Raw genomic sequence first — 13,393 nt, forward strand, 5'->3', positions numbered from 1 at the left:
AGACCAGGAGCAAACACCCAACCAGACACCCGACAAGACTAACAGGAAAGAATCAGCTATAGTTATGGAAGGGGTTGGTGAAGACGGGAAACAAGACCCCGACCATCCAAATGCCAGTCCTGTCTTGAGAAAGGAGAAGAACATTGTAGCCATTGTTTTAAATGTGGGAGCAATGGCCACTATGCTACTGGTTGCCGCCATGGCCAGTCACCAGGACAGAGATAGTCAAACGAGAGACGGCTACTTGTGCGAGACCAGAAGTAGCCGAGCCCCCACATGCGTCCCACCGATGTAATTGCTGCACCAAGATAGAAACACAAGTCCCTTATCAACGCTGTTCCCAGTGCCAGGCGGTGTGAAATGACGAAATGCCTCAGTGGCCGACCGGTCTCCAGATTTATGAAACGCTTAAGACTGTAAAGAAGAGTTCTGTGACACGCATTGAGATTGAAGTTCACAACACAAGTCAACATGACATTGTACTGCTCAACCGCACCCCTCTGGGAAGGTTGCAGTTAGTTAAATCTGTTACACCCATGGAAGTTCTATTAGCAAGGGAAAAAGGACTGGAACCTCAGTGTAAAGATGACTCATGTACCACTACTGGAGTAGGAGATGAAGGACTTTGCCAGGAATCAGATAATGCTGTGCCTGATGTTGACATGACTGGCCTGACGAGGGAACAAGAAGATGAATTGCGACGGATGTTAAAAGAAGGGGCCGAATCATTTGCAAAGAATGAAGATGATATACGGTGCATGGAAGATCTTCAAATGGACATTGAATTGTCAGACAGTACGCCCGTTCAGCCGAATTATGTGTCAATCCCAAGACCTCTTTATCAAGAAGTGAAAACCTACATTGAAGACCTAATGAACAAACAGTTCATAACCAAATCACGGTCATCGTATTCATCACCAGTAGTGTGTGTAAGAAAGAAGGACAGCACTCTTTGTCTGTGTGTGGACTGCCGGGAATTAAACTGTTGTACCGTTCCTAACCGACACCCTATTCCAAGAGTGCAGGAAACTTTGGACAGTTTAGGTGGTAATTCATGGTTCAGTGTGTTAGACCAGGGGAAGGCCTACCACCAGGGTTTCATAGCACCAAAAAGCCGACCTTGCACTGCTTTTATCACACCATGGGGTTTATACGAGTGGGTATGTATACCCTTCGGATTGATAAATGTACCCGCAAATTTTTAAAGATACATGGAACATTGCCTTGGCGAATTAAGAGATGAAATAGCCATTCCCTATTTAGATGATATCATTGTTTTTAGCCAGTCCTCCGAGGAACACGTGGGACATGTGCGACAAGTACTCAGACGCCTTTGGCAGCAGGGTATCAAACTTAAGCCGTCCAAATGTAAATTGTTCCAAAGAGAAGTTTGTTTCCTGGGGCGAATTGTTTCAAAACATGGGCATAGAGTGGACCCAAGCGGAATAACTGCTGTTACCAGCCTTGCAGAAAAACAACCAAAAACTGTTGGGGAAGTGAGACAGTTAATGGAATTTCTCAGTTACTATCGTCGTTATATCCCCTGTTTTTCCTATCTTGCCAAGCCCCTGTATGAACTGTTAAACAAGCGGAAAATTGAAAATAAATCCAAGTACACTGCTTAGAGGGCCCCCGACAAAGGAATCGCCAGTTACCATCTGCAACAGATATTGGGCGGACAGAAACCCATCAACAGTCATTGAAAGAACTCATTGGACATCTGACTAACCCACTGATAATGGCCTACCCCGATTACGAAATACCGTTCATCGTTCACACGGATGCATGTAAAGATGGCCTTGGTGCGGTCCTCTATCAGCGACAGGATGGGCGAACCAGATTCATTGCATACGCATCTCGTAGCCTGACACCTGCAGAAAAGAACTATAATCTCCATGTCGGAAAACTTGAATTCCTGGCTATGAAATGGGCCGTGTCGGACCAATTTCGGGATTATCTTTATTACGCACCCAAATTCACGGTGTATACTGACAACCTGCTGACATACATACTGACTTCTGCGAAGTTGAATGCAACAAGCTTGCACTGGGTTGGAGAACTAGCAGATTTCAGGTTCCAAGTGAAATATCGTCCAGGGAAGTCCAATAGCGATGCTGACACGCTGTCGCGAATACCCCTGAACATCGAGGATTACATGCTCACATGCTGTGAAGGAAGCAGCTTAGAGGTCATACAGACAGCTATTTGTTCCGCACAGTTTCAAAGTCAAGATGACTTTCCATGGCTAACTGCTTTAACTCATTCAATTACAGCCCTTGATGCTGACCACACCATTCCAATAGACCAGCAAATTGACTTACAGCAAGCGCAAGAATTGGATCCAGTGATTAGCAGAGTTGTGCACCTCATAAAGACAGGAAAACGACCTTCAGTCAGAGAAACTAAAGGTGAATCAAGAGATGTGAAGCAACTCCTATTCGAGTGGGACAAACTTACCCTGGGAAGCGATAATGTATTGTACCGGAAAACAAGCACTAACGCACAAGTTGTATTACCCTGGCAACTTCATAGGATTATCTTTAAAGAACTCCATGAGGACATGGGCCATCTAGGTGTTGAAAGAGTATTTGATTTGGCAAAGGCACGGTTTTACTGGCCACACATGAAGGACGATATCACACACTTTGTTACCAAAGTCTGCAGATGCATCAAACAAAAACCACCTGTGGTCAAGCAGCGAGAGCCCCTTAAGCCAATTGTCACGACAGCGCCCTTTCAAATGGTGTCACTGGATTTCCTCCATGTTGAAGCAAGTGTGGGAGGCTATCAGTACATCATAGTAGTGATGGATCATTTTACCCGGTATGCACAAGCTTATGCAACCAAAGATAAGTCGGCAAAGACAGCAGCAGAGAGAGTATATAATGACTTCGTCTTGAGATTTGGAGTTCCTGAAACAATCCACCACGATCAAAGTGGTGAATTTGAGAACAAACTGTTTTACAATCTGGATAAACTCATTGGAGCACGCCATTCAAGAACAACCCCATATCACCCTCAGGGGAATGGTCAGGATGAACGCTTCAACAGGATATTACTCTTAATGCTGAGGACTCTGCCAGAGAGGAATAAGTCAAGGTGGCGAGATCACTTACATAAAGTAGTTCATGCCTAAAACTGCACCAAGAACGACTCTACAGGTTATGCCCCATTTTTCCTCCTTTTTGGCAGATCCCCGCGTCTCCCCTATTGACTTGATGTTTAACCTCAAGCCACCCACAGGATTTACTTCCTATCCAGAATATGTTAAGAAGTGGCGAAATGCGATGTCAGAAGCCTACAAGATAGCTTCAGAAACTACCCAGCGGAATGCCCAGTGAGGGAAGAGGCAGCATGACAAGAAGGTGCGAAACATTGTGCTCATGCCTGGGGACAGAGTGCTCGTTTGAAACCTGAGTGAAAGAGGAGGACTGGAAAAAACTGAGATCTTACTGGGAAAACGAGGTACACATCATAGTTGAGCAGAAGGACAATGGCATACCAGTCTACGACGTCCGACCAGAATCGGGACCCAAGAAATCGAGAGTCCTACACCGTAACTTACTTTTACCAGGTACTAAATTACCTGTGGACAAATCCAACCTGCACGTTTCTAAGACCCCGCAAAGTGATCGTAGACAGCATAAGCGGATACATGCACCAAAGAACAAGCAGTCTTTTGCCCAAGACTCGTGCCTGGCTAGTCAAGACGAAGACAACAGCAATGACGACATACCATCACTTGTACCAAGCCAACTGCAACCGTATGCCCAGACCAGTACTAGTGAGCATTCTCCTGCAGAACCGTCAGACAACTAAGACACCTTGGTTATTAGTAACCATAACCATCCACAGGATGATGTCTCCGTGCTGCCTGATGATGATGCACCAACCGAGAGTGCCCATGCGACTTCTGAGGCAGCTGACGAGTCGGAGCAGTCCCTCGGTAACCTATGACGCTGAGGAACGCCGATCACAAAGGCACCGGAGAGCTCTGAGGTATGATGTCCCAGGCCAGCTCGTGTATTACCCTGCCGTAACTACTAACATTCATTCTGTTTCAGGGACAGCATACCCAGCCCCAGTATTATTTGGGATGAGGCCACCATGCCAACCATTATGGCATTGGCCGCAGTATGGACTACCCATTCAACCCATGTACTATGTCTGTGCTTGAATACACCTTAAAGATGTGCAAACCAGGAATAAAAGGATATGAACAATATCGATGTTGTTTCAGTTAAAAAAACAAAACAAAAAACAAGGGGAAAATTGACCACGTGAACATGTTTTATATTAACAGCATGAGCAAGAATCTTTTAAGGATTCATTCCTTCAAAACTAAAGAGGTATCTGTTAGCCATCACCGAAGAAAACAGGACATTGGATTAGTTTCATAAATGACACTGTGGACCTGCGCAACCGACAGATGTAGACATAAGTATTGAAGTACAGTATTAGATTCAGTATTTTGTAAAGAGAGGTTCGAATTTCGAGGACGACAATATTTTTTTTGGGGGGGAGAGTGTGATATTTAGCGCCCAGACCCCCAAGTGGGTGTAAATCCCCCATAGGCCCTTGTGGCCAGAGAATAAAACGAGAACGCACATGGTCAACATGTTTGTGTGTTGAGAGGTATATTTTGCCGTTTCTTGGGACAAAACCAGCCCTCCAAGACTCTGTCAAGGACGAGAGTTACACTTGCAGTCGACGAGGCTGCGATTTTCAGCTGAAGGACGCATGCATGTGAACTATGGCTGCCTTTATGAAAAACCATATGCGGTTATTTTGGTTTTATTGTTCTTAATTTTGTGGGAAGAAGTTTTTTTAAATTATCTGCATTGACGTCAGTTGCTAAGGGGTATATGTGTGGAGAAAAGGAGGTCATTGTCAGTGGGAAGCAGAAGAATTTGGATGGCGACGAGGGTATCGGCAACGAGATCCTTGTTGGTGAATCAGAGAGCCTTTTCTTATTTGTATCCGGACCTTGGCAATGTTCAACATCGATTTAACGAGTTTCAGGAGTTTAGTTTGAGCTGTGGCCAACCAATAGGTGCTGTTCTGATTACCAAGCGCGAGGTTTGTAGACTTTGCAAGAAAGTGCTGTCAATAAATCGGAATAGCCATGTGGTTGTGGCCTACCACGAACAGCGTGGAGCCCATCTGGCAACACGAGTCACGAAATGCTGTAGAGTGTGTAAAGTTTACAAACATTGCGGGTTTTGGACTCAAGGTGGCAAGAGGCAGTTTAACAAGGACTGTGTGCAAAACGAGTTTCTGATGTCCTCAGAGGATACCACGTTTGCTATCTCCTTGTTGAGGCAGCTGCCAATCTATAGATCGTTGGTGCAGTACCTTTCGCTACCTTCGCCATGGCTTTCAACCGAAAGTTCGGTTATAATAAAGCACCGTCTGGAGCCCTCCCCTCTGGGGAAGAAGAAAGAAGACCAAAAGGACCTGCTGTGAAGAGAATGAAAAGGTATTGCCAATAGCATAAACAGTCTGGCAGCGATTTTACAATACCCGGCCACTTGCATATCACTGAATGCTTAAAAGAACGAGACAAAAAAATAAAAGGACCATTGTAATTCAATGACATGCAAATAAGTGGCTGGTATTTTACAGTTTAGCCGTCTAACCTCATGCTTGTTATTTTTTAAGTGTACGTTTGAAAGCCTTTAAGCTCATTTCGGATTGCAAGCTTACATTTTGCAGCTAGTATGGTCTAGTATAGAAGGCGTAGACAATCGATAGAAATCGATATTGGAAATCAATTGATAGCAATCGCCTATTGATATTGATTGATATCAGTAATTGATAACTATCGAAATCACAGATGACGATGATCAACAAAGAGCAAAGTCAAACGACTTTCTTGTGTCCTACAAAATAAAGCCACCTGTGACAAGTCTGGAATGGTCAAGTGCCAGCGAATCTACAAGAAAAGGATACGTCAACCATGCAGCTGATGTCGTTGTAGGGTTACTAAAATTCCTCTCTCCAGAAAATGCTAGCCATCTTTGGGAGGCTCTGCAGTCAACAAGATTCATAAACGAAAAACTTAACATTCATTCGTCTTCACTACTACATCCATCAGAGAGAGCATACCTTGAAGCTCTTGCAGAATCCTAGAAGATTGCCAGTAGCTGGGACACCCGCCGACAGATTTTATCCATAATTGCCGGAATCGCAAGTTACAAGGCTACTTGCTAATTCATCCCGGGCCTCACTTCCTATCAATTCACCATCGCCAGGCTTCACCGACAACAGTACGGCCATGGAGCCCCAGTACCGGCAGATTGCATTACTCGCCTCCATGTTGAAAGGGCTCAATTAGACCATTTTCTTGGGTTTATAACCAGTCCCCACGTCGTTCAAGATCTTCTCTTTGGAGAAAAGGTCCTTTCTTTGTCCACAGGTAGTACCATCACGGTACCAAACGTAATATGGACAATGATCCCACAGCGAATTGTACAACAGTACACCAGTTTCTGTCATGAAACTTATTTTAAACCATTCAGTGAGAGAACAATGCTAAGAGTTCTGTCTGCTTGTACGGCCTCAGTGCGAAAGTGCTAGGCTTAGACTATTTTGCAGCAGATGGCTCTAAAGCTTTTAAAGACCTCGTGGAGATTGTTTCTGTGACAAGTCCTAGCCAAGAGTGGAGAAGAGCATTCACGATTCTTTGAAGGTGGGGAAAATGTACCTGAAGGGAGATTAGAAGGTATTTTATTTTTCTTTTCAACTACATCAGAGCACAGTTCATTAAATGCGTTTATGTACTTTATGCGCACGTGTTTGCTCAAATATACAAACTACCGCAAAATTCAGAAAACCAGCCCCTGGGCCAACCTTAATCAAAAGACTTTTTTTAAGGGGCTTATGACAGGAGGGAACTTTGCATTTCAAAATCGGCTGGGCTAAAAACAGGAGAGAAGTTTGAGTCTGCAATTTTTCAATGTAAAAATGATAATATTGGGGCATTAAATGCAAATTCATGATATGGTTATCAATATGAACATGCCAATTTCAAATACAATGTTACACCTCTCTCATAGCCCTTTAGCCGTCTTTTAACTAAGTGTCTAGCGAATCGACTTCCGGTAAGACAGGTCGACTGTAGGGCAAACGAATCGATTGATTCGAGTCGAAACGTCGACATTTTATACCCTCTCTCAGGGCCGGCTTGCAGTGTTTTAACTAAGTGTCTAGTGAATTGACTTCCGGTTAGACGGCTCGACTACAAGGGATTCATATGCCATAAACGCCAGTGTCTGCACGCCAAAGTACAGATGTTTTAGTTTTATGGAAAAGCAAGATCATAGCCAAAAACACATTAAAGAAATTGCATACCACTAACATTTGATGCTTCTCAGTTCCTGTGTTCACATAACCTCCTCATGTTTTATCTGAGTACATCGAACTTACTTCAATTATATAGGTGGTGGTTCCAATTGACCGTTTATTCCTTTTCTAGACAAAAATACCACACAAGTACTCCAAAAAACCTCGTGGTCTCACAAAACGACCCAAAACGCTTTTCTCCATCAAAGTAGGTCATGTGACCCCAAAAACCAAAAAAAAAAACTTCACTTCATCATTCTCCCCCTTCTCGATGGGCCAGTAGCTCATCGAACCCATAACGTTATACTTAATGTTCTCAGTGTTCATCTTGTCTTCTGGCTGCTGCGTCCTCTGCGGCACATTCTAAGGGACAAATCCTGGCGATTGGTCTGACCAAGGCATTACGACCCAATTGCACTTTCACTGCTCGAACATGCCCGTCCTTTCCAGGGTAAACCTCCTGAACTCTACCCAGGGGCCAATGTCCACGAGGCGTGTCTGGGGTAATCACTAAAACAACATCATTGACCTGGATGTCTTTCTGTTCCCTCTGCCACTTTGTTCTACGGTTTAGTGTTGGTAGCCATTCTCGAAGCCAGCGGTGCCAGAAATGCCGCACCAGCTCTTGTAGACGTCTCCAACTTTTGTGGGCTAAATTGGCTACTGTCAACTGTTTCTGGAGCAAAGTGACCCCCCACTTGTCCGAACAAGAAGTGGTTAAGGGTAAGTGGTAGATCATCTAAGGGGTTTGCTGACTGGTACGTTAACGGCCTGGAGTTAATAAGAGCTTCAGCACCCGTAAAGGCAGTCGTCAGTTCCTTGTCTGTAACATCTGCACTCCCCAGTATTGCATATACTGCTCTTTTGGCCGCTTTAATCATTGTCTCATGGACCCCACCAAAATGGGGGGCCAGAGGGGGATTAAAGTTCCACTTTTCACCTCTATTTGCAACGGAACTCACAATCTTGTCTTGGTCCAGTTGTGCAACTAGCTGCCTCAGCTCTCGCTCCGCTCCAACAAAATTACTCCCATTGTCAGAAATCATTTCCTCTGGTAGACCTCTTCGACTTGTCATACGGAAGAATGCATTCAAGAAGGAATCTGTCTCCAGCCCGTATGCCATCTCTAGGTGAACAGCTCGTGACAGCAAGCATGTAAATAAGCATCGGTAACGCTTGGTTCTCCTCTTGCCCCTTCCTTGTACGGTCACAAATGGTCCTACAAAGTTGACTGCTGTTCGGGCAAACGCTCGCAAAGGCAATTTCAGTCGGATCTTTGGTAGAGGGGCCATTATCTGCTTGGCGGCCTTTGCTTTCCTTCGTTGGCATTCGCAGCATTCTCTTTCAACCTCACGAATCTCTTCTCTTGCCTGCATGATCCAAAATCTGGAGGACAGCAATGACAGTGTGTGATTGGTTCCCGCTGAGTGGTTGCTTCCCTTATGAAAAGATTTCACAATCAACCTTGTCACCGAATTCTTCCTTGGTAGAATGACAGGGAACCTTGCATCAAATGGCAAATAGTCAGCATAGCGTAGTCTGCCATTCGATCGAAGTAGGCCATCTTCGTCCAGGACTGGCTTCAAACTCAATAGCTTGCTGTTTGATGGAAGAGCCTTCTGTTTTACCAGTGCCTTGTAATCTTCATGAAATGCTTTCTGTTGTGCTTTCTTGATGATTTTGATTTCCGCCTCTGCGATTTCCTGGCAACCCAGCTCCCCGTGACCTCTCATTGATATGTATCCTGCAGTTATTTACAAATCGCCCAACCCATGCTTCAACTCTCACTAGTTTTCTCCAACTTGAAAGTCTGCTTGGCTGTAAAAGGGAAGGTGTCTCTGGCACCAAAGCAAACAGGGTTGATTCTTGAACTGGCTCTCCAGACGTCTTCATTTTCTTCCGCACTTCCATTGCTGCTTCAGGACTTGGATCAGTCTTTGTCTTTGGCCACGTTTCTTGGTCCTTGCTCAGAAAAGTCAGTCTCCGCCACCAGTTCTCATTTTGTTTCAATTCAGCAACTGCAGCTCCTCTAGTCGGAAGATCAGCTGGATTCTCTCGGGTGCTCGCATAGCGCCACTGATTAGGATTACTTGAATCATGTATTTCCCCAATCTGATTTGCCACGAATGGCTTGAAGCTCTGACTCCGACCTTGTATCCACCACAAGACGTTCATGCTGTCGCTCCAAAATTTCAGTTGGTTCCTGTCAAACTTGAGTACCCTTGCTATAGACAGGGCCAATCTCAATCCCAAGACGGCTCCCATTAGTTCGAGCATAGGAATACTTGTTGCTGACAAGGGTGCTACCCGTGTTTTAGAGGCCACTAAGCTGGTCGAGACTGTGCCATCCTTGTAAAGGTATCTTGCATACGTCGCCGCTCCATATGCATCAGCTGACGCATTAGTAAAGGTGTGTAGGGTTACTGTCTCAACACTACGATCTAATTGCAAACAACGGGGAACTTTAACATCTGATAACTCTCCAAGCTCCTCAAACCACCTTTCTGCTCTTCTAGCTTGGCTTTGGTCTAGTAGGTCATCCTAGTCCAATCCAGAGGTCCACATCTCTTGAAGAAGTATCTTTGCTCTAATCACGTAAGGTGCTAGGAATCCCATGGGATCAAACAACATGGCTATTTTGCACAGAAAGTTCCGCTTGGTTAAGGAATAGTCATCCTCAGGTGGGTTGGCTCTGTAAGTAAAAACATCTTCTTTGGCGAGCCACAACACGCCAAGTGTCTTTACCGAAGGCAAATTTCCTCTGTCTAAATCAACTTCACCAGCTCTGTCTCCTTCTGGAATCTTCTCAAGTACTTGCTTGGAGTTTGAAAGCCATTTCCTTGCGTGCATACCGGCTGACCCCCACAGTTTTGACAATTGGTCATACAGTTCTAAGCATTCCTTGTCACTAGGTGCAGAGTCCATACTATCATCCATGTATGTCGACTCCAAGATCGTTTCAGTGGCTTTTGGGTACTGTTCCTTGCTTTCCATTGCATGCTTCTGCGAAACAAACTGTGCTTGATAGGGGCACAAATTGACACCAAAGACCAAGCTGTTAAATTGGTACTTTTCGGGAGGCCTTGACTGATCCAAATCTCTCCACAAGAAGCGATGAAAAGGTCTACTCAACGGCTCCATCCCAATTCGCAAATACATCTCAGCAATGTCACAAACGAGGGCAACCGGGAATCTCCGAAAACGAAGCAGCACATCAAAGATATCACGTTGAAGCTTGGGCCCTTGATAAATAACATCATTCAATGATACACCATTACATTTTGCAGAAGCATCGAAAACCACACGAGTCTTAGTAGTCGTCTTCTCTGGTCTCACAATTGCAAAGTGAGGGAGGTACCAGGCTTTCTCATCCTTTTCGGATGGCGACACCTTGGAGATATAGCCTTTCTTTAAGTACTCAGTGATGACATTAGAATATGCTCCAGACAACTGAAGATCCTTCAAGAGCCGTTTCTCTGTGCTTAGCAATCGATTTACTGCCATGTCATAGTTGTCTGGCAATTCTGCAGCATCTGCTTTCCACGGCATGGCGACTTCATATCTCCCTTCTTTGAACTGCACTGAGTTTTCAAATCCTTTGATGACTAACTCTTCCTCTGGTTTCAGTCTCTCTCTTGTTGTCTCTGATCCACGTCTCAATCTCCCAAAACTTTTGTAGAACAGAGGTTAGCTCCTTCTCCTGCTGATGCACAAAGTAGGCCATGTTAAGATGGGTCAAAGGTGTACCACCAGCAATCACGTCTGCCGCCCCGACGCATGTCCAGCCCAAAGGTGTCAGTCGAGCCACAGGCTCACCAGGTTTCCCGCAAAATGTCCTTAATTGAACAATGCAGTCCCGTATAGTCTATTGCAATCAACATGTCAACAACTGGTCGAGGACCGAGATCAGGGAAGTTAATGCCTTGTAGATGCTCCCATTTTGCAGCTTATATTTTCCAGTTGACCGGCCGCATGTTTCCAGTTACTCGTGTTGTGGTATATGCTGAAACCCTTACATTAGTCCTGCCATCCACACCCTGCAGGTCAAACTCCACCGGCATGGTCTGGAAGGAATCCTCTCCACCGTTGAGGACGTTAACAGTGATCTTCTGCATGGTTCCCTCCAATCCTAACTCAGCAGCCACATCACCGTTTATGTAAGTCTTGGTACTAGCATCATCCAACAATGCATTCAAGACCAATCTCTGCCCTCCATTCTTCACAACCACCGGTACCGTACGCAAAGCCACAAAATGTGCCTGTTCTGGGGGCTTTGAAGTCATCATTGTTGTTGTTAAGGAACTCTCGTTTAAAAACCTGCGCTCCCCCTCCATGCTAGGACTGGCTGGAACATTTCTGCTCTGTGAATGTCCCACCTCAGTAACCAATGCTCTTTCTAACTCCTGGTCTGCCTGCCATCTCCGGCCCATGGTTCACTCGGTCATGAGCAAAATCATTTCTTGTTACTAGACCTCCATGCAGCAATCCATTGTGCGTTCTTTGACAGCCATCAATCCCACAGGACTTACTCCGGGCACAGCGGTCACTGGTGTGATTTCTTCGTAGGCAACAGAAGCAAACTCTCAATTGTTTAGCTGTAAGCCAACGGCTTTGGACATCCATTTTCTTAAACTCATCACAACGCCACAAGGAGTGGTCTTTCCTGCAAAACTCACAGTCAAGGTTTTTAGCCTTTCCTGGTGCTCTTGTCTGTCCAAAGAAGGTCTGCACTACTTCTCTGCGCGTTCCTGCTACTCCACATAATGTTTCTGCTGCAACAGTCTGAAACTCAGCTTCTTGAATGATCCACTCTCTAAGTGTCTCAACACACTCTGATTTCTTATGTTCAAACATCCATCTGTTGTAATTAGCAAGCATCAAGTCGTTCATTTTCTTCTGTATCTTAATGTACAAAGACCCATGGCCAAGATCCTCGTGTCTTCCAGCTTCTTTGAGATTAATGACGATCACATCTAGAAGGTCTGCTAATCTATCCAGATCTTTAGCATTACCAGTACGAATAGGTCGGAACTGGTCCAATTCCTCCATATACAAATTGACCTGACGACGCTGTCCACCATATTTTCTCTCTGATCTGCTCTTAGCTGTTTCATAGGCTTCTGGTGAATGACCCAGGCTCTCGACCGCCTTCAATGCCTCCCCAGACAGGTACTTTTTCATCTGCAACAACTTATACTCTGCAGTGGCTTGGGCCTTGTCAATACAAGCCCTTAATGCAGCTTTCTAGCTCCCATAACACCGTTTGTCACCACTGAAGACCGGAATTGATACTCTCGTTAATTGTTTCCACATATCCTTTCCAAGCTCATGATTGGACGATCCATCTTCTTTAGTTTCCGACTTTGTATCATTCTTTGGCGACGTCGGGAACGATAACCCAAGTTCCTCATCCATGGCACCATCGAGTTTGCATAATTTATCTGTAGTATCTTGTTTTGCCAGGGATAACTCTTCCTTAGCTTGTAGAATTTCGGTTTTCATCTCCTTCTGACGTTGTGCGTATTCTTCATCAAGTTGTTTTCGAGCGCGGTTGATTGATTCTTCCTTTTCACGAAATTTCTCCTCGAGGTCGCTCACGTGTTGACGCGCTTTCTTTTCCTTTGAATGCACACGCAATAGTTTCCCGGAAAATTCTGATGCTTGACTCGACAGTTCATCTTTGATGGCATGCAAATACTCTTGAAAACATTCTTGAGCTTTAGCAAATTCTTTTTCGATATCCTCAATTTCACTGCTTGTTTTCTCCAGAGCACTACGATTGCTTGCTTTCGAATACAATTCTACCAACGGTGACAGATCCTCAATAACACGTTCTTGTGCCTCATCCAACAGTTTTCGGGAATCTCGAATCTCATGGTGATTCGCTGCCATTGCATCTTCTAACAAATCCAACAATTGATTTTTCCTCCTTGTAAACGACGATTTAGACTTAGCTTTTGCGGCTTTCCATTCCTGAATCTTGTCTGCAATTTCTTGGCGGGCATCGTCCGCTCCGGCGCTGTCTTCAATTTCTGCTCTATCACGAGCT

The 13,393-nt window shown here is 44.9% G+C and overlaps 2 pseudogenes across 1 annotated transcript in view; both read left to right on the forward strand.

Moving 5' to 3' along the window:
• Positions 1-13,393, forward strand: part of LOC146488478 (uncharacterized) — a 247,934-nt pseudogene that overhangs the window by 106,072 nt on the left and 128,469 nt on the right. The gene's annotated exons all lie outside the window — the stretch shown is intronic.
• The window catches only part of LOC146488489 (uncharacterized), a 20,094-nt pseudogene continuing 11,615 nt past the window's right edge, over positions 4,915-13,393 (forward strand).

Source organism: Pavona decussata, unplaced genomic scaffold, assembly GCF_977016875.1.
Source record: "Pavona decussata unplaced genomic scaffold, jaPavDecu1.1 SCAFFOLD_9, whole genome shotgun sequence".
Taxonomy (NCBI): Eukaryota; Metazoa; Cnidaria; class Anthozoa; order Scleractinia; family Agariciidae; genus Pavona; species Pavona decussata.